The 21,805-nt window shown below is 43.1% G+C and overlaps 1 protein-coding gene across 2 annotated transcripts in view; it reads left to right on the forward strand.

Annotated features, from left to right (window-relative positions):
- Positions 1-11,682: 11,682 nt before the first annotated feature.
- Positions 11,683-21,805, forward strand: part of LOC109409995 (diuretic hormone receptor) — a 206,979-nt gene continuing 196,856 nt past the window's right edge. The window contains exon 1 of one of the 2 annotated variants that reach the window (XM_062853834.1): positions 11,683-12,036. The gene's annotated coding sequence lies outside the window, so the exon portion shown is untranslated. The remainder of the gene's footprint in view (positions 12,037-21,805) is intronic. The other variant, XM_019683524.3, reaches the window with a different exon arrangement.

Raw genomic sequence — 21,805 nt, forward strand, 5'->3', positions numbered from 1 at the left:
TTGCTCGATGCTTCAGCAAAAATATTCACTAAACTATTGCATTTTCATCGATTTTCAGCGATTTCAAAAACTGGTTCGTAAAACGGAAGTGGTGCAAAAAGGCCATCTGCCATGGGGTAAGATGCCACTTCATGAAAACATTCAAAAATTACGTCCATTAGTTTTTGAGCATTTCAGACTTCCTTCCTTTCCTCTGTCCCGCTTGTTTCATATACTCAATAAATGAAGTGTCGCCCCCTCCCCGTAAAACGATGGTCGTCATTGTTGGCGCGCCAAGTTGGGCTGGCAACCCTATCAATAACTTAGCGCAAATAATAACTCAGTAGGCACAACAGTGCATTGTTTCGAAGTAGTTTAGCGGAGAAGATCGAAGTAGTTTGTAAATGGTTTGAAACCTACCGGAATAGAAACACTAAGATTTGTAAGTGAATTTACATTAGTTTAGGAGAAATAATTAATGATGAATAAACTTGATTTCAGTTTGAGCTGATCAACCAAACAACGGTTTTATATCTGCTACAAAGAATTAGTGTCGTGATTGAATCACTCCCCGCGCTTCAACAAATTCAAAAAATCTTATTTCAACCACCGCAAAGCATTGTATCGATATGGATTGTAATAAGAACGACACGGCGAAGAACACTCCGAGAGGCGACCCCAGCGATGCGCGAGCAGCGAGGATAATAGAGCTCGAATTGGAATATTTGCAGAGAGAATGTACGATCAAACTAAAAGCCATAGCCGAACGAGAAGCTGTTGAGCTAGCGCTTGCCCGAAAAAGTTATAATCTGATGCGGTCCCGATTACAACTTGAAAATGCCGATGATTCTGATAACGAAACCAGTTGCAGTACGATCACATCAGACGGGGAGGCTGTTCTAGACAGTGCAGATGAAATTTCAGCACCAGCTCCCTTTCAGTTTGTTCCATCAAATTCACCACTGCCGTCGAAATGTTCCCCAACGCCCGAACAGGTATGCGCTCGCCAAGTGATGACAATGGATTTACCTACCTTCGCGGGGAATCCTGAAGAATGGCCTGTTTTCTTCAGCCAATATAGGAATACAACAGCAGCATGCGGCTACAGTAATGCTGAAAATCTGGTGAGGTTACAACGATGTTTGAGAGGGCAAGCTCTGGAGTATGTACGAAGCCGTTTACTACTTCCCGAGTTGGTGCCGAAAGTGATAGCTACGTTGGAAATGTTATATGGGCGCCCTACCGTTATCATAAATTCATTGATAAATAAGACCCGAGCAATGCCGTCTCCTGAGATCGAACGTTTGGAAACCGTTATCGATTATGGAATGGCAATCCAAAATCTAGTGGATCATCTGAAGGCAATGAATCTACAAGAACATCTACGAAACCCAACTCTCTTGCAGGAGCTAGAGGGTAAGCTTCCGAGTGAAATGCGGCTGAAATGGGCAAAATATAAACGGCAGCACTCTCCATCTTCATTGAAGACTCTGAATGAATTCATGGCAGAGATAGTAGAGGTGGCGTGCGAGGTTACTTTTACTGGGTCGAACCTATCAACTGTGCAGGTACAGGACGATGAGTTGCAGCTAGACGCGGCTTCGGAATCGAATTTGGCAACAGAAAATCAGACACGAAAATGTTTCATTTGTAGGGCCCGATATCATAGTGTTCAGGACTGTAACGAGTTTAAGTCGTATGATGTTTGCCGTCGATGGACTCTAGTAGGAGAATTGAAATTGTGTCGATGTTGTTTAGGTCGTCATTCCACTAGAGTTTGTCAAAATGCGTAATGCGTATGAGTGTGGAATAGAAAGATGTCAATTGTTGCACCATCCTTTGCTACATCAAAGCAGAGACCGATAGGGTAACCAGCGATGTGCACGCTCTGGAAATTTGTAGTAAAACTTCATAGAATATGTAGTGTTACGGGGGTGGGAATGTTGGCGCGCCAAGTTGGGCTGGCAACCCTATCAATAACTTAGCGCAAATAATAACTCAGTAGGCACAACAGTGCATTGTTTCGAAGTAGTTTAGCGGAGAAGATCGAAGTAGTTTGTAAATGGTTTGAAACCTACCGGAATAGAAACACTAAGATTTGTAAGTGAATTTACATTAGTTTAGGAGAAATAATTAATGATGAATAAACTTGATTTCAGTTTGAGCTGATCAACCAAACAACGGTTTTATATCTGCTACAAAGAATTAGTGTCGTGATTGAATCACTCCCCGCGCTTCAACAGTCATATTTGAATGACGCCTAACATGGATAGCGTAGATATCAACAACCATGCGCCTCCATGTGTGCCTCAATCTTCTTGGAAACACTTGGCTGATAATAAAATCACCAGAAAACCTTAATTGCAAGCACGGAAAACCGGAAGTTGCCAATTTTCGTTGGGAAATCAAAAGATTTTCCGTGGGTTTGGCGACCTAGCTTCTAGAAGAATGTTTTATGTAAACATATCTTGACACCGTTCACCTATAGAAATGGTCAAGTCCCAAGCAGGAGTGATTTTATGAGTTGGGCCATTTTACCCCATCTTGGCATTTTGGGCTCTGTTCCCCTACCAAGCAGCGCCAGCATTGGGGGGGTTCGAGGCTGAGAAAAAGCTAGGTTCATATTTTGTTGTGTAACATAACATTCCAGGAAGCCGGTGCCAAACCCTTTGAACTCCTAAAACGCAGTGGAACCGGATATGAACACGAAGCCGTTTTTTGTTGTTACGATCATTGCTACTGATGATAACTAGTCTGGGCGATGATGTTTCACGATGAAGGGGGTTCGTACACACAGCGTTTTTAGTTCGATTGGTTGGGTTTTGTGCTTTTTTACTCTCTTGGACCTAGGAGCTATTTACTTGGAGTGCGCTTATTGAGTACGGTTCTGCTGGCTCTGGTACAGTAATCTCCCGTGGTTTGAGGTTTCAACTTGGTTTACTTTCATTACTGATGATTATATATGCACGAGTTGGAAAATGTGAATAACTATGGACTATGTATAACAATAATAATACTTTTTGTTTCATCCTTTTTGATTCCTCCAAAGATTCCTTCAAGAATGAATTTAGGGATTCCACAAAAATTTTGTACAAAAAATCTTTTAGGAGTCCATCCAATTGTTCCTTCAACAAGTAATTAGTCTAAAAATTAGTGCAGATGTGGATTTCTTCAGGTTTTTTTTATCCAGGTATTCCTACAGAAATTCTTCCGGAAATTCGCTAAGAAAACTCTTGGAATTCCTCATGGAATTACTTTCGGGATTCCTCATGGGGTTTCTTCAGAAATTCCTCCGAGAATTCCTCCAGGAATTCACCCGAGAATTCCTTCGGGGTTTTTTTTTCAGGATCTCAAGACTCTCGCGATTATTTTAAAAATGCCCCCAAGCACTCTTTTTGGGACTCCTTCAGCAATTCCTTCTGGAATTCTTTCAAAATCTCCTCCAGGAACTGCTTGAAGATTTCCTTAGGGATTCTTCTTGGCATTGCGTTTGAGATTCCTCCTGGGGTTTCTTCAGGAACTCCTCCAGGGATTCCTTCAGCAATTGCTACAGGGATTCCTCCAAGAGTTCGTCTACGTACTCTTTTCAGGATTCCTTCAGGATTTCTTCAAGAATTCCAACTATTTCTTCAATACTTCCTCCTGGGATTTCTTCAGAAACTCCTTCTCTGGAATTCCCTCAGAAATTGATCCTTAGGTTTCTTCCTGGGATTCCTTCGGGAATTTCTCAAGGGATTGTTCCAGGAATCCTCTGAGAATTCCTTCAGGGATTCGTTTAAAAATTCGTACAGGAATTCGTTCAGGAATCCCTCTAAAAATTCCGCTAGAGATTCCTGTAGCAATTCTGCCAGAGGTTCCTCCAGATATTTCTCTGGAGATACCTCCAGGAATTCCTCTAGGGATTCTACCTGAAAGTTCTCCAGTGATTGTTCAAGAAATTCCTCCAGACATTACTCCAGAAATTCCTCTGGAGATTTTTCAAGAAATTTGTCTAGAGATTCCTCCAGCAATTAATACAGGTATATCTACAGAAATTTCTTCCTCTATGGAATTCTCTAGGAATTCCTCCAAGAATTCTTTTGGGAATACCTTCTTGCATTATATCAAGAATTCACTAGGGATTCCTGCATGAATTTCTCCTGTGAGGAATTCCTCCAAAGATTTCTTCAAGAATTCCCCAGGAAATCCTCCAGGGATTCCTTCAGAAGGAATTGTTCCCTGATTTTTTTTTTCCAGGAATTATTAAAGATATTCCTCCAGGCATTCCATCCAAGCATTTCCTTAGAGACTCTTCCAGGAATTCCACCAAGAAGACCTCTAGAATTGCTACAGCAATTCTTCGGGGATCTTTTCCCGAAAATCCTCCAGGAATTCCTTCAGAAGTTCGTTCAAGAATTTCTTCAGAAACTCCTCTAGGATTTTTTCTAGGGATTCCGCCAGGGTTTCCTCCAGAAATCTACCCAGGAGTTTCTCCTCCAGGAATTCCTTCAAGTATTCATTCAGAGATTTCTCCAGGAATTATTTCACGGACTCCTTCAGAAATTCCACCAGACAGTCCTCCAGGAATTTACCAGTAATTCCTACAGGGTTCCCTGTAATGACTCTTCCAGAGATTCCTCCAGGAATTCTTCCAAAGATTCCTCCAGTAATTCATCCAGATATTCCTCTAAGAATTCCCTTAGGAATTTCTTCAGACATTTCTCCAGGGATTCCTGATATTCATCCAGGAATTATTCTAAGATTAGTTCTGCGGCAGTGATGATGATGGTTTCCATTCATTGTAGCACGGTACAAAGCCCGATAGCAATGGGCTGTCCATCCAATGTGATTAGATCAAGCAGAACATTATAATTATACAACCAAAATCATACAATTATATATAGTGCAAGCTTTTGCATTGGAGGATGCCCCAATGAATGTGAAAAAGAAGAATCTGTCATTCTCCACATAAAAGTTATAATAAGAAGTTGGCATCTCCACTCTTCCCAACCATTATGTTTCGACTGACAGCTCTTATTTCCCTCCACTCTCAAAAATAGTTGTTTTATACCAAATGTTTTATAATATCAAAAAAGTATCATATCATAGTTTTCCCTCATAACCTACCTATTTTTCTCGTTCATGAATGGAATACTTACTTATTGATTGTAAGTATACAAAAACTAAGACCCATCTTATTTTACAAAAAAAGCAAGCACAACAACATAAGCAGGAACGAACTCACCGGAAATAATATATGAAATGCCAAACAGAGGAATAGTTCTGCGGCAGTACCCCAAAAATTTGGCACTACCCCATTTGGCATAACGCTATTTTGCAAAATGCCATTTTGCATAATGCCATTTAGCATATAGGCCATTTGGCATAAAGCCGTTTGGAATCATACGAGGAACAGCCGCCTTGGTAAGAATGTGCATAATCCTTGTTATGCCAAATGGCCATTATACAAAATAGCCGTTATGTCAAATGGATTTTATGCCAAAATGCATTATGTCAAATGGGGTAGAGCCAAAAATTCCTCTAGGGATTTCTCCATGAATTCTTACTGGAATTCCGCCAGGAATTTGTCCAGATCCAGAAGTACCTGCAGGCATTCCTCCAGAAATTTCTTCAGGGATTTCTCCAGGATATTTGTTTCAAGAACTCTCCAGGGATTCTCCCAAGAATTTCACCAGAAGTTTCTCAAAGAATTGCTCCAGACATTTCTCTAGAGGTTTCTTCAGAAATTTATCCAGGGGTTCCTCCCAGAATTCTTCTAGGGAATCCTTCAGGAATTTATCCAGGGCTTCCTCCAGGATTTCCCCTAGGGTTTGCTCCAGGAATTCATCCAGAAGTTTCTGTGATTTGTCCTGGAATTCCTTCAGAGATTTCTCCAGGGTTTCCTCCAGGTATTCCTGCAGCAATTCTTCCAGGAATTTCTTTAGGAATTCCTCCACAGATTCATCCAGGGATTTGTCTAGAAATTTATCGAGAGAATACTCCAGGAATTCGTCCAGGAATTTCTCCAGGGATCACGTCAGGAATTTGTCCAGAAGTTCCTACAGGATTTCCTTCAGAGATTTTTCTAGTAATTGCTTCATGGATTTTTAAAGGAAATCCTCCAAAAATTTCTCCAAGAAATCCTCTACAAATTTCTCCAGGAGTTCGTCCAAAAATTGCTCGAAGGATTCCTCCACAAATTTGTCTAGGAATTCCTCCCGGGATTCATACAGCGATTTCTTCAGAAATTTCCCCAAGGATTCCTCTTATATTTGCTCTAAAGATTCCTCCAGGAATTCATCCAGGGATTCCTACATGTATACTTCCAGAAATTCCTCCAGGAATTCCTACAGGAATTCCTCTAGGGATTTCTCCTGGAATTTTTCTAGGGATTTCTCCTGGAATTCGTTCAGGGATTGCTCTAGGATTTCTTTCAGATTTCTCCAGGCATACCTGTAGTGATTCTCGAAATTCTCTCTGGAAAAACTTTTTCAGGGGCTCGGTCAGATATTTCAGAAATCCGTTTATCTTGTTTTCCAAGGATTCACCCATAAATTTTTCCATAGATAACTGAAGATGTTTTGAATTACCTGAAGGCTTTCTAGAAGAATTCCTCCAGCGATTTGTTTTGGAATACTTAAAGATAATTTTATAGGGATACGGTAGTCTGGAAATTTTCCAAGAAGTTTTCCAGGATTTTATTCACAATTGTCTCCGAGAAATCTTCAAGAAGTTCGTCCAAAGATTTATTTAGGAATCCGTCCATGAATTCCTCCAACAATACCTCCTGTGGCTCCTGCTAAGGAGTTTCTTCAGAAATTCGTCCTGCAGTTCTTTCAGGAATATATCCTGTTATTCTATTATGGTCACTGTGACTTACTTTAAATATATAAGTACTTACATGCTAGAAGCTCTTTCTGACATTTCTTCAGGAAATTTTTCAGGAATTAACCCTGAGAAGACACTTTCGGATTTCTCTCTGAGTTTCCTCCCGAAATTTTTCTAGAAAATGCATCATAAATTCCTCTAAGAATTGATTTTTAATTTCATCCGGACTTTTTTTTATACATTCCAGCTATTCGTCCTGGAATTCCATGAGGTGAATTCTAGGAGTTTTCAAAGAATTCCATCTCTCTAGGGATGTCTCTAGGGATATTCTTTCAGAAATTCTTACAAGGACACCTCGAGGGTTTCCTCCAGTAATAGTTTCAAGGCTTTTACGAGAATACCTTCAAAAATTCTTCCAAGAATCCTTCCGGGAATACGTCAATTGACATTTGTCTAAGATTATTTTCTGAGATGAGTATATAAAACGCTTTTCGAAAAACTCTGGCAAGAATATACTCGGGACAATACAACTGATGGTTTATTCTTAGATGAATAGAGATCCATATCCATTCAAGATTGCTAATAAGACTTGGTATTTATCGGCTTTCAATCGCAGAAAAGCGTTGATTGTTATAGATCATTGCCAACGTTTCGATCCTGTGGTTGAGATCTTCATCAGGGCTCGATGTGAATCAACTTGTTGAGAATCGTGTACACGGTGGAATGTTGTTTTTTGTTTTGCACCGCACTTGTTTCATTGGAAACTAGCACCGCGATTAAAATGGTGGGTGGGTACACAGTTCGGGTCACAATACTTGGCACTTTGGGAACACATCTGTTCGTGCTGGCCGAGATGAAGTTAATTTGTTTGAAAGTTTGGAAGCTGATTCACTTCGAGCCCTGATGAAGATCCCAACCACATGATCGAAACGTTGGCAATGATCTAAAATAATCAACGCTTTTCTGTGACAAAGCCGAAAAATACCAAGTTTTACGCAAACCCATTCATACCCCGTAGAACATTGCTAATAAGCTTACTGAAAAAACTTCAGTTAGTCATAAAAAACATTATGTAGACATTTACAAAAAATCTTCGAATGGGTTTCCACCCAACTAACAATGAATGCTGAAGAGTGAGATTATTAGCTGAACAATATTTGTTTAATGATGTCATAGGCTGTTCAACCTTTTAATCAACAATACTTAGATGGCTGAATATCAAGCTGAATAGTATGTTATTCATCTGGGTAACCAGCTTTGAAACAAACACCAACATGCAGAATTAATCTGAATTTGTTGTTCGACCTTTAATCAAATATTTTTTGACAGCTGACTCAAACATGTTTTCGTGAAGTCCACATCGCTTCTTCTGCCTCAATACAGACTTAATTCAACTTATGTTCTTGACTATTTAGACTCATACATTCCTAAACATCTCTTCTGGAAATAGACGCAGCTAATAGTAAAAATAGGCTCACGAAAGTGTTTTAATTTTATTATAAACAATTAATAAATTTAGCTAATTACTGATTAAGCGCATATCAAGCTTTAAATCAGCTTTCCAATGAACCTCAAATCAGCTAAAGGTTGAATAGAATCACCAAATCTAGATGTTCAGGAGCTGAATAAAGGATTGTTCCTCTTGTGCTCAGCTTTTGTTCAAATGAAGGCTGATTTAAAATAGTTGGAGAAACGTTTGTACAGCATCAAATTTTTACCTGGGCATTGTGTTCTACTGGATAAAATTTTGAAAGAAATCGTGCAGAAAATTCTGGATTAGTCCTAAGCAAAGTCTGGATTAGTCATAACTCAGGTACGGAGAAAAACCGTATCTTGAAAATTTTGCAGAATGTAGCTTATAAAATTTGCTTTCAAAAATATATTTTTTTTTTTGGGAATTTTTCCAGACTTCGAAAATAGTTTTTCCGACTTTTCCTACCGATTTTCCTTAACAGTGAAAAAATTGAGGAAAACAATTTCTATTTTGTATTTTTTTTTAAATTGCTGAGACAATTTGCTTATGATTTCACAAACAAAACAGAAATGTGTCTATGATGCTTTATTCTTGAGTTATGGTTTTCCAAAGTAAGTGGTGTCTGTGGAAAATGTTTGTTTTTAGGCGACCCTGATTTTTTTTTTCAATTTAATTTATGTTCTTATATATATCCCAAGTAACACACTTGTCACCGAAGAGTCACGGCGGCGCAGGTTTTTGTTACGCAGAAGTCACTGTGACTTACTTCTAACAAATGAACTTACTTGCTAGAAGTAAGTCACAGTTACTTCTGCACAACAAAAACCTGCGCCGCCGTGACTCTTCGGTGACATGTGTGTTATTTGGGATGAATCCCACCTATGGAAAAAAAATCATTAATTCTGAGAACCTTCGTACCAATTTGTACGATAGTAAAAAAAATATCCCCACAGGCATTAATTCTGGTTTATCATATTTCCAAACAAAAGTAACAGACTAAATTACATATACCATTTTAGGCAATGATCTTGTGAAGTGTGACTAGTTGAGAATAGTCTCCAATAACTATCAATTGACATGACTGTACTTCGTTTTTGATCAGCGTCTTTGGAATAAATAGCTTTTGTAAAAAAATCTAACTAATTCACCTAGCGGCAATGGCACCTTTTCTCGTGCCTTTAAAAACCCATTTCAAGTGACATGTTGATGAATATCGTGCTTTCCTATGATAAACAAAATCGATTTCATGGCACTAGAAATCACATCGTTCATCTGGCTTTCGATGTTTAGGCCTGAAACTCTTAGAAAAAGCCACAATCTTGAATTTTGAGCCGCCATTTTGGATGCAAGTCCGCCACCTTGGAAATTCTGGTCGTTATTTTTTAACTTGCCCATATCAAATATACCCATATTTCATAGTTTAAGGGCCTAAAACTCCATTGATCAGACACCATCTTGAATTTTGAGCCTCCACCTTGGATTTTAGACCGCCATCGTGGATATTATGGCCACCATTTCATCTTCCTCATACCAAATACACCTATATTGCATGGTTTTAGAGCCTAAAACGCAATTAAGCAGCCTCCATCTTGAATTTGGAGCCGCTATCTTAACCCTCTAATACCCAAATTTTTGATTTTGATCTAAATATCATTTTTCGTCATCTAAAATCGATTTAAATATGTTTTGGAAGATGATTCTTTTTAATTCTCGATTTCGTGAATTTCAGTTTTTGATTTTTCTAATTTTTATTTTTGAACATCCCCACACTTTTATATTTTTCCTGGAAGCCAATTTGGGAAACGGATTTTTTGAGATGAAAACATTTCGAGATTTTATGATTATTGTTGAAATATTATTATTTTAAATTTTTTTCACAGAAAATTTTATTTTCCGTGTAGTTTTAAGGAAAATAATTTTAGAGTGTATTCAATTCCCTTGAACTATTAAACAAGGATAGAATGATATGGGAAAAAATTAAAATATGTTAATTGTAGCGATTCAATACAAAATAAACAATGACTTCTAAACGGTGACTAAAACATCAATTTTTCAATGATTAAAAAAAAATGTAAATACGCTCTAAACTACACCAAAAACCATTTTGAGATATACAGAACAGTCCTAAATATTAGCCAAAAATATAAAAAAAATGGTTTTCCACGAAACAAAAATTACAAAAATGCTCAAACTATACCCCGTCTAAAGGCGGGATTGGGTATTAGAGGGTTAAATATTAGGCCGCCATTTTGAATTTTGGGCCAATATCGTGGAATTTCTGGTCTCCACTGTTGATTCCCCCACAAAATTCGTCAACAATGCTGAAGGTTACACAAATAGCCGCAGTTTGATGGGGCTTGGTTCAGTTTCATATACGATCAGTTCTACCGGTGCTGGTCCAGATCACTGAAACGGCCATAACTCCGGAACGCTTTGACCGATCCGGACCATTTATTTTTAATAGCAAACAATGCGGTAAAATTCCGGTTCGATTCTAGCTGTAATACGAAAAATCGGTCAATGGAAAGTGCCTTAAAAGTGAGCGACTTTTTTGTACACAGACATACATACACACATACACACACATACAGACACCACCTCAATTCGTCGAACTGAGTTGACTGGTATATGTGACTTGACCGTCCGAGCCTTCTATCGAAAATTCTTTTTTTGAGTGAACATGTAGCCTTTCAGTTCAGTACACTTTGGTGTACAAGAGAGGCAAAACGTGTCTCGAAGATAGTTTGACAAACTTTCGACAAAAATATGGTATCTGCATCTGCAAATCTAGAAAATAGATCATTAAAAACTTTAAGTCAAACTTTTCCTCTCAGGAGTTTCTAGTTGAATGCCAACAGAACAAGTGAAATTAAGACTGAGGGAAATTGATGTTGAATCGTGTAATAGAGGGATTTCTGTAGAGGTCCAGTGAGGTGAATACGGAAAATGGTACTCATTGGCGTTTTGTGATCTTCTTCCTTGGTGGATTTTTCTTTTGCCTTCTTTTCTGGCGTTACATTCCAACTGGTACAAAACTAGGCTTTTTGCAATGGAATTTCCGCTAAACTACGTGATTTTGTGTATAAATACCGTGCTGAGGCAGGCACTGGATAAAACTCAACCTCTGCCAGGTCTAGTTGAATAGTTGTACGATTGGCCTGTTTTGGTTATAGACGCCCCTTTTTCCGAAGTTGTGGGATTACCAAGAAACCCAGGAAAATTAACATTGTTGTAATAAATGACCTTATGACTTCGAAGAAACTCTCATGCAAACACTGTACTGGTTCCACCATCCCCTACACCCACACTCACACTTTGAATGTGTGCTCCTTTAAGGTAGGTGCGTACGATACCTTGCGTCTATGGCAGAAAAAATACATCCAAGAGAAACTAGGAACGAGCAAGGAATCTTGGAAGAGCGACCAACCCAACACCATCAGCCAGCCCCCCATCAGCATCTTCATCATCAGCTCCACTTCACCGGGATGGGTTGAATCTCTTATCAGTAGCTAGATGACCGTCGATGAATCTGCATACGGAGCCGCGCTAGTCCCGGTCGGTCGGTCGGTCGAGTGTAAGTTTCGCGAGTGTAGTTCTTCAAGCATAATGATGACCGATAAACTGCGTTATGGGGAAAAGCTCTGTTCCAAGGCGCCACCAGTAGACGGATAATAATCGGGGCGTTGATTAGTTGGCGCGTGACGAGCATAAGTTCTGGGAAGGTTCACCGCAGAAGAAGGGTCGGAGAGTGTGGGAGTTTTGGGCGAATCATGTAGGTAAACAACTAGGCCTCCGTGTGCTTTGATGCGAAACGGGTTCGGCGTATCGGCGTCGGTTGTTTGTTGTACTCATACGGTGATGATGACGATGATGACGGTTGATGATGGTGATCATTGATGATTATGATTTCATGGTGCAATGGCAGTGGCAGTAGGAGCAGCAGCACTAGCGGATTCAGTGATATCTCGTTTATTTGGGATAGAAGATAATTAGATTATCGTGGTGGCCTTCACTTTTTGAACGCGAATGGTAACTTGTGTTGTACTTACGCCCAGTCGGGTGGTGGATAACGTTGCTGGGCAATGTGCGTTGTGTGGATCTTGGAGATGAAAAAAGACAGATGGTTTGAAAAGGGTGTGGTAATTAAGTGAGATATAGTTGACTCGGCAGTGATAATGGTGCTAGTGATTCATTTGAAGATGACTGAATGAAAAAAAAAAACTTTACTCGGATCTCCATTCAAGACTTTGATGAACTAAGGTAAATGAATATTTAGTCATATTTAGTCTAGTATTTAATTTGTAATAGCCAATCGTACTACATAGTATGCACTTTTAATTTGGTTTTGTTGAACTCAAATGGTATTAGGTAGTACGTCTGCAAGTTTTACTTCCAAAATGTGTCCACGATCATTCTCAGGATACAAATCTGATTAGTCGTTGACCAGTCCTTATAAAAATCAGTCTGATATTCGCTGACGAAGAACTTCTAGTTTTATGGACCAAGAGGTCTGAGCCAGAAACGGAGAGAGAAGAACTTCTCAAGTGCAGTGTTGGTAAAATCACACTCAAAGCACACTCATAAACCGCTCCTGCGTGAGTAAACTCGCGCGCGATTCTGAATCATTTAGTATGCCACAATACACGGTTCGTGGCTGCCGCTCTCCATCCTCGGTCGCGCCCGATGCTCGCCAAGTCACGCTCCACCTGGTCCGCCCATCGTGCTCTCTGCGCTCCACGCCTTCTTGTGCCAACCGGATCAGTTTCAAACACCAGCTTTGCAGGGTTGTTGTCCGGTATTCTTGCAACATGCCCTGCCCACCGTATCATTCCGGCTTTGGCCACCTTCTGGATGCTGGGTTCGCCGTAAAGTGCAGCGAGCTCGTGATTCATTCTTCTCCGTCACACACCGTTCTCCTGCACACCGCCGAAGATCGTCCTTAGCACGCGTCGCTTGAAAACTCCGAGTGCTTGCAGGTCCTCCTCGAGCATGGTCCATGTCTCGTGTCCGTAGAGGATAACCGGTCTTATTAGCGTTTTGTACATGGTGCATTTGGTGCGTGGGTGAATCTTTTTCGACCGCAGTTTCTTCCGTAGTAGGCCCGACTTCCGCTGATGATGCGCCTCCGAATTTCACGGCTCACGTTGTTGTCAGCCGTCAGTAAGGATCCGAGGTAGACGAATTCCTCCACCACCTCGAAAGTATCCCCGTCTATCGTAACATTACTACCCAGACGGATCCGGTCGTTTTCGGCTCCGCCTACCAGCATGTACTTTGTTTTTGAGGCATTCACCACCAGTCCGACCTTTGCTGATTCGCGTTTCAGGCGGATGTACAGCTCTGCCACCGTTCCAAATGTTCTTGCAATAATGTCCATGTCGTCCGCAAAGCACACAAATTGACCGGATTTTGTGAAAATCGTACCCCGGCTGTTGAGCCCGGCTCGTCGCATCACACCTTCCAGAGCGATGTTGAAGAGTAGGTATGAGAGGCCATCACCTTGTCGCAGTCCCCGGCGAGATTCGAATGAACTAGATAGTTCACCCGAAACCCTTATGCAGTTTTGCACACCGTCCATCGTTGCTTTAATCAGTCTAGTAAGCTTCCCAGGAAAGCCGTTTTCGTCCATGATTCTCCATAGCTCTGGGATAGCACTTTATAGACAGCATTCAAAATAGTGATCGCCCTGAAGTTCTCACATTCCAAATGGTCGCCTTTCTTGTGAATGGGGCAGATTACCCCTTCCTTCCACTCCTCCGGTAGCTGTTCGGCTTCCCAGATCCTGACTATCAGCCGATGCATACAGGTGGCCAACTTTTCTGGGCCCATCTTGATGAGTTCGGCTGCGATACCATCCTTACCAGCTGCTTTGTTGGTTTTGAGCTGGTGAATGGCATCCTTAACTTCCCTCAGCGTGGAAGTTGGTTCATTTCCGTCCTCCGCTGCACTGGCGTCGTCGTTTCCTCCGTTGCCGTTGGCTCCCGTGCCTACGTTCTCCACGCCGTTCAGATGCTGATCGAAGTGCTGCTTCCACCTTTCGATCACCTCACGTCCATCCGTCAAGAGGCCTCCGTCTCTATCCCTGCATATTTCGGCTCGCGGCACGAAGCCGTTGCGGGATGCGTTGAGCTTCTGATAGAACTTCCGTGTTTCTTGGGAACGGTACAGCAGTTCCATTTCTTCACACTCCGCTTCTTCCAGGCGGCACTTTTTCTCCCGAAAGAGGCGAGTATGCTGTTTCCGCTTCTGTTTATAACGTTCCATGTTCTGTCGAGTTCCTTGCTGCAGCATCGCTGCATTCTTCTCCTCCAAAACCGTTCTGCACTCTTCGTCGAACCATTCGTTCCGTCGATTCCTTTCCATGTACGCGATGGTGCTCTCGGCTGCATCGTTGATGGCTGCTTTCACTGTACTCCAGCAGTCCTCATCGAGCTCGCCCTCGTCTGGCAACGCGGCCTCGAGATTCTGCGCGTATGCTGAGGCGACATCCGATTGCTTCAGTCGCTCTAGGTTGTACCGTGGCGGTCGCCGGTACCGTACATTGTTGATGATGGGGAGTTTTGGGCGCAGTTTGACCATCACCAGATAGAGGTCGGAGTCGATGTTGGCGCCACGATAGGTCCTGACGTCGATAATGTCGGATAAATGCCGTTCGTCAATCAGAACGTGGTCGATTTAAGATTCTGTTTGCCGTGGTGGTCTCCAGGTGTAACGATAAGGGAGGCTGTGTTGGAAAAAGGTGCTACGTATGGCCATATTTTTGGAGGCGGCGAAATCAATGAGTCGTAGGCCGTTTTCGTTCGTCTGCTGGTGGGCACTGAACTTACCAATCGTCGGTCTGAATTCCTCCTCCTGGCCTACCTGAGCGTTCAAATCACCTATGATGATCTTGACGTCGTGGCTTGGGCAGCGATCGTACTCGCGTTCGAGCTGCGCGTAAAATGCGTCCTTTCTTTCGTCGATCGGCCACCAACCGATCACGCGCCTCTGCATATCACCCATCACGATGAAAGCTGTTCCCAGCTCGCGTGTATTGCCGCAGCTCTGGTAGATGGTATGATTACCTCTAAACGTTCGCACCATGGATCCTGTCCAACACATCTGCATCTGGATCCTGCAGCGCTACGATGCCGAACCCGCGGTCCTTCAGTAGATCGGCGAGTATGCGGGTGCTCCCAATGAAGTTGAGAGATCGGCAGTTCCACGTACCGAGTTTCCAATCGCAAGTCCTTTTTGTTCGCTGGGGTCGTTGCCGTTGGTCTCGGTTCGTATTATTCTGTTGCTGATTTTCCATTACAATGGGTTTTTACGGCTGGCTCGTAGGGCCTGACACCAACCCCCTACTTTCCGGAGGACCATAGTGCACAGTTGAGCTTAGAGTCCTTCCCTGGCACTCGGACGTAGATCAGCCGCCCCTAACATGGGGATCAGACGCTGTTGTGAGCCGCTCCTCCTGGAGAACAGACGCTCAGGTTTACCGAAGCAAACCCCCCTTCCCTGTCAGCCTACGACCAAAGTTTCCACCGGGGTTGGTTACCCGATCTTCCCTAAAGTTGCTCATAGTTTCCGGCCGGTACCGCGTGGAGGTAGGGATAGGAGTTGCTGGGCAGAGGCTAGTGGATCACGATGGGATCTGAATTGTGCAACATACCCAGCCTTTACCGTGCCAAGCCTTTACCCGACCAACAAACAGAAAATCAAATCGAACACATTCTAATCGACGGTAAATTCTTCTCGGATATAACCAATGTCCGCACATACCGCAGTGCGAATATAGATTCGGATCACTACTTAGTCGCTGTATGCGTGCGCTCAAAACTTTCGACAGTTATCACCACGCGTCGAAGTCGAACGCCGCGGCTCAACATCGAGCAGCTGCGTAACGTAGAAGTGGCTCAAGACTACGCGCAGAAGTTAGCAGTGGCCCTACCAACGCAAGAGCAGCTTGGCGCAGCTACACTTGAAGATGGCTGGAGGGACATCCGATCCGCCATAGGTAGTACCTCGGCCGCAGCACTAGGCTTCGCGACTCCGAATCACAGAAACGACTGGTACGACGGCGAATGTGAACAGTTGAAAAACGAGAAGAATGCAGCATGGGCGAGAATGCTGCAACACCGTACGAGAGCGAACGAGGCACGTTTCAAACAAGCGCGGAACAGGCAGAGCTCAGTCTTCCGATGAAGAAGCGCCAGCAGGAAGAACGAGATCGCGAAGCGATGGAAGAGCTGTACCGCGCTAAGGACACACGAAAGTTCTACGAGAAGCTGAACCGCTCGCGCAGAGGCTTTGTGCCACAAGCCGACATGTGCCGAGATAATCACGGGAATATTCTCACGAGCGAGCGTGAGGTGGTCGAGAGGTGGTGGCAGCATTACGATGAGCACCTCAATGGCGACGTTGCAAGTACCGTAGGTGGCGTGGTAACTGATCTAGGAGTATGTGCACAGGACGAAAGACTTCCGGCCCCTAACCTCCAAGAGATTGAGAAGGAGGTTGGCCGGTTGAAAAACAACAAAGCCGCTGGAGCAGATCAACTACCAAGCGAGCTTCTAAAATACGGTGGAGAAGCACTGGTGAGAGCACTACACTGGGCCATTACCAAGATTTGGGAGGAGGAAGTATTACCGGAGGAATGGATGGAAGGTATCGTGTGTCCCATCTACAAAAAGGGCGACACTACTGAGCGCTGCCTACAAGATACTCTCTCAAATTTTATGCCGCCGACTATCACCGATTGCAAGAGAGTTCGTGGGGCAATATCAGGCTGGATTTATGGGTGAACGCGCTACAACGGACCAGATGTTCGCCATCCGCCGGGTGTTGCAGAAATGCCGCGAATACAACGTGCCCACACATCACTTGTTCATCGATTTCAAATCGGCGTATGATACAATCGATCGAGAACAGTTATGGCAGATTATGCACGAATACGGATTCCCGGATAAACTGACACGGTTGATCAAGGCGACGATGGATCGAGTGATGTGCGTAGTTCGAGTATCAGGGACACTCTCGAATCCCTTCGAATCTCGCAGAGGGTTACGGCAAGGGCATGGTCTTGCGTGCTTGCTGTTCAACAGTGCGTTAGAAGGTGTAATTAGGAGAGCGGGGATAAAAACGAGTGGAACGATTTTCACAAAGTCCGTTCAGCTGCTTGGTTTCGCTGATGATATTGATATTATTGCTCGTAAATTTGAGACGATGCCGGAAACGTACATCCGACTAAAGAGTGAAGCCAGACGAATCGGATTAGTCATTAATGTGTCGAAGACAAAGTACTTGGTGGCAAAGGGCTCCAGGGAAGAATCAGCGCGCCTGGCACCCCGAATTCATATCGACGGTGATGAAATCGAGGCGGTTGAAGAATTTGTGTACTTGGGCTCACTGGTACCGCCGACAACGACACCAGCAGAGAAATTCAGAGGCGCATTGTGGCAGGAAATCGTGCTTACTTTGGACTCCGCAGAACTCTGCGATCGAATAAAGTTCGCCGTAACACGAAGTTAACCATCTACAAAACGCTGATTAGACCGGTCGTCCTCTATGACCACGAAACATGGACCCTACGTGCCCTTGGAGTTTTCGAACGGAAGGTGTTGCGTACCATCTACGGCGGAGTGCAGATGGAAGACGGGACTTGGAGAAGGCGAATGAACCACGAGCTGCATCAGCTGCTGAGAGAACCAACCATCGTCCATACCGCGAAAATCGGGAGGCTACGGTGGGCGGGTCACGTCATCATTATGTCGGATAGCAACCCGACTAAAATGGTTTTCGAGAGTCATCCGACCGGTACAAGAAGACGTGGAGCACAGCGAGCTAGGTGGGTCAACCAAGTGGAGGACGATCTGCGGACCCTACGCAGATTGCGAAACTGGAGAAAAACTGCCATGAACCGAGTGGAATGGAGACGGCTACTATGTACAGCAGAGGCCACCCCGGCCTTAGCCTGATCGGTTGGTTGGTTGGTTAGTACCCTAAGGAATTCCACTCAAAACATGTAGTAAATGCTACTTTTACTCATACCGAACATGTTCCCCAACTAGGATTTCCTACCAAAATTGTAGAAAACTCGAGTTTACTACTTTTTACTTGTAGGTCCTATTTTGCTAATCGAGGTACCGAGATATCTCGCTGCAAAGATACGATATATACATAGCCAATCTGGGTGTAAAACAAAATCGGAAGGGAGTAGCAATGTGGAACTAGTTGGTTTAGATGCTTCTTAGCCTTGTTCTTAGTGAATTTCACGACATGCCGATCGGTCTTCACTAGACATTTCTAGGTTAGTGTCAAATTGCGTACACCATCTTTAAAAGATTGAACAAAGTTTCAGATTTGCTTCATTATTTAACCCTCAAACGATTTTAGGTTTGGCGCACCGTGCTGGCATAGTACGCGTCTAGCGTGCCTGTCTGGGTTATATTAACCCCAACATCCTACTAGGGTTAAACAAATATTGCCGTGCAAAGTCAATAATTTACGAATTTAAAATGTTGTTGTTTAAAGAGGAAATTGACGTGTGAATTCGTCAGAAGTAGTATGAAATGAGCACATTTTTTTTGAATCCGATTTTTACTACCATCGAAGCACCTCAAGTAACAAGGAAATTTGTCATTTGATTGGAAAAGTAACAAATTACAGAAATGAACGAACATGTGCTGGCTTCCATCAAAGATAGATACCATTATTATACATAAGACTCAAATCGTAGATACCTTAGGCACACATTATATGATTAGGCATCCCAAATTTCTTCTACTATAGTACCTCGATATGCACGAAAGTGATTATGTAAGAGTTCCGAAAAGATGTGTATAGCAAAATCGGTCCAAATCTACCAAAACCGTAAACCGATTCCGTTAATTTAGTGCTAATGAATGTCGTTTCGATATCCAGTTGAACTAACAGAATTCCAATCAGGTGCTAACATCTGCTAAAAGGCATTTAAATAGCCCAATAGTAAATAGGGGCGAACGCGTAGAAGCGTACCGGCTTCCATATCTAAACAGGTTAAGCTAATAACATGCATTTGAAATAAGGTTTAATCTTCTGACGCGCTTTGTTACGGCACCCAAGCGAACGGTCGGACATATTTGTACCTACAACAATCTGTATTTGCACAAAGCTTCAGAATCGGAAATTAAATCACCGTTATCAGTTGTAGAGTCCATGCGCAAACAAATCAGATTGCTTTTATTTACAACTAAAGATCTTCTTCTCTGTGGACAACGGTTCCTCTTATCAGTACTCTCGCCACGGGAAGGTATCTCTCTGTATCTTGGCCGTGAATCTTTGTATACCTCTTTCAAGATATTAGCGACGAATCTGACTGTCATCGGTGCTTCGCGTATCTATAAGTTAAGTACTACACATGCAACTATGACATTTTCCCACCCTGATAAGAATCAACATTTAATCGATCACTGAATGACGACATGCGGAAGCTGGATTCACGAGACAAGATAACGATGGCCAATCAGTGGAAATTGTGACGCTATTAGGTAAGGTACGCGTGGTTCGGAACAGCATACAGAACTGTGAATATTTGGGTATACGAAATATCACAAGCTAAAAGCAGCTTGACAACTAGGCTCATGCTAAACGCTACCACCCGTTTGACGTACACTGCAATTTGTCAGTTGCCTTGCAAGCAACCCGGGTAGAGGAAAAGAGCTCGATAATAGTATATTTTGATATTGAGATCAAAATGTGATATTGGTTTGATTGATATAAGAGATAAAAGATCTGAAAATAATATCTAAAATTTACTCCTGAAACATCATCATCAGATCATAATTAGATCTTATAAGATCTAACCAATAGCAGCAAGCTATTCGCTTGATCTTGGAATATCAAATTTTGATATTGTTCAGATGTTCCAGAAACATTTTTCAGATATCATTTTCAGATCTTTTATCTCTTATATCAATCAAACCAATATCACGTTTTGATTGTCAGTATTTCACCTCTACCCGGGAAAGGTGCTGATTTTTTGAGCAATGTTATTTAGGGGAAACTAGGGTAGGTAATCATGAATTGAACCAAATTGCGGCTTTCTGAAGCAGCGGCACTTTTGATCGATTTTTTCACCCACATGGAAATAATTTACTACGGTAAGGTCTCGGGTATATGAAAGCCACGGGTATGAGCTTTCCGTAAAGCATGAGCATGAGCATGAGCATAGATGACCGCACAATTCGTAGTTGCTACTCCGTGATTGACCAGAGTAATCGAAATTGCACAAGGAACCAATGAATAGGGCTTGGGACTAGCTTACTATTCTCAATGTACACAGGTCGAGAGCTCTCAACTTTAATAAGGTCAATAACGGCGCCGGCCACGTCCTTACGGTCATCGAGGATGGAAGGGAATGTTAGTAAGACAAACGTTGTTAAAAAGACCGCGAATCGCTGCATCTCCACGTTTGTCTCAGGAAGGAATTTTTTGTTAGTAGGGTAAGGTACATTGTCAGTCCGGGAGTCACCTATGGTTGGTGATATGATTTGACAATGGATCAATATACACAAACCGCCGTTAACAACCGACCACTTTTCGACGCAAGAACTAGCCAAAAAGAAAATTCTATCGCGCGTCTCCACTCCACTAGGGAGCAGAAACCTTTAGTCTATTCCACACAGAAATACACTGAACGCGACTCACTTGTCGGCTCCCGGATTTTTTCTCGACCGGCGAACCCGAAGTAACATTTTTCACTCTTTTGTGTAAATGCAAAAAATGAAAGAAAATATTTATTATCAACTAAAAGTGTATTCGAAACTAGCGCCGAAGGGAAGCGAAAAATTCGGAACCGACTCGAACCACGGCGCGCGCACACTCGTCCCGTCGTCGGAGCCCCGCAGAGAGAAGAGAAAAAAAAATCGCAAAAATCTAGTAAAGCGAGCGCGCGAAACTTTGCTGCTGCCGAACTACCGCACACTACTGACTGCTTGGCGTCCCGTCGTCGGAGCCCCGCAGAGAGAAGGGGAAAGAAAATCGCAAAAATCTAGCAAAGCGAGCGCGCGAAACTTTGCTGCTGCCGAACTACCGCACACTACTGACTGCTTTGCGTCCCGTCGTCGGAGCCCCGCAGAGGGAAGAGGAAAAAAAAATCGCAAAAATCTAGCAAAGCGAGCGCGCGGAACTTTGCTGCTGCCGAACTACCGCACACTACTGACTGCTTGGCGTCCCGTCGTCGGAGCCCCGCAGAGAAGAGGAAAAAAATCGCAAAAATCTAGCAAAGCGAGCGCGCGAAACTTTGCTGCTGCCGAACTACCGCACACTACTGACTGCTTGGCGTCCCGTCGTCGGAGCCCCGCAGAGAGAAGGGGAAAGAAAATCGCAAAAATCTAGCAAAGCGAACGCGCGAAACTTTGCTGCTGCCGAACTACCGCACACTACTGACTGCTTGGCGTCCCGTCGTCGGAGCCCCGCAGAGAAGAGGAAAAAAAAATCGCAAAAATCTAGCAAAGCGAGCGCGCGAAACTCTGCTGCTGCCGAACTACCGCACACTACTGACTGCTTGGCGTCCCGTCGTCGGAG

This window comes from Aedes albopictus, chromosome 2 (genome assembly GCF_035046485.1).
Source record: "Aedes albopictus strain Foshan chromosome 2, AalbF5, whole genome shotgun sequence".
In the NCBI taxonomy this organism is placed as follows: Eukaryota; Metazoa; Arthropoda; class Insecta; order Diptera; family Culicidae; genus Aedes; species Aedes albopictus.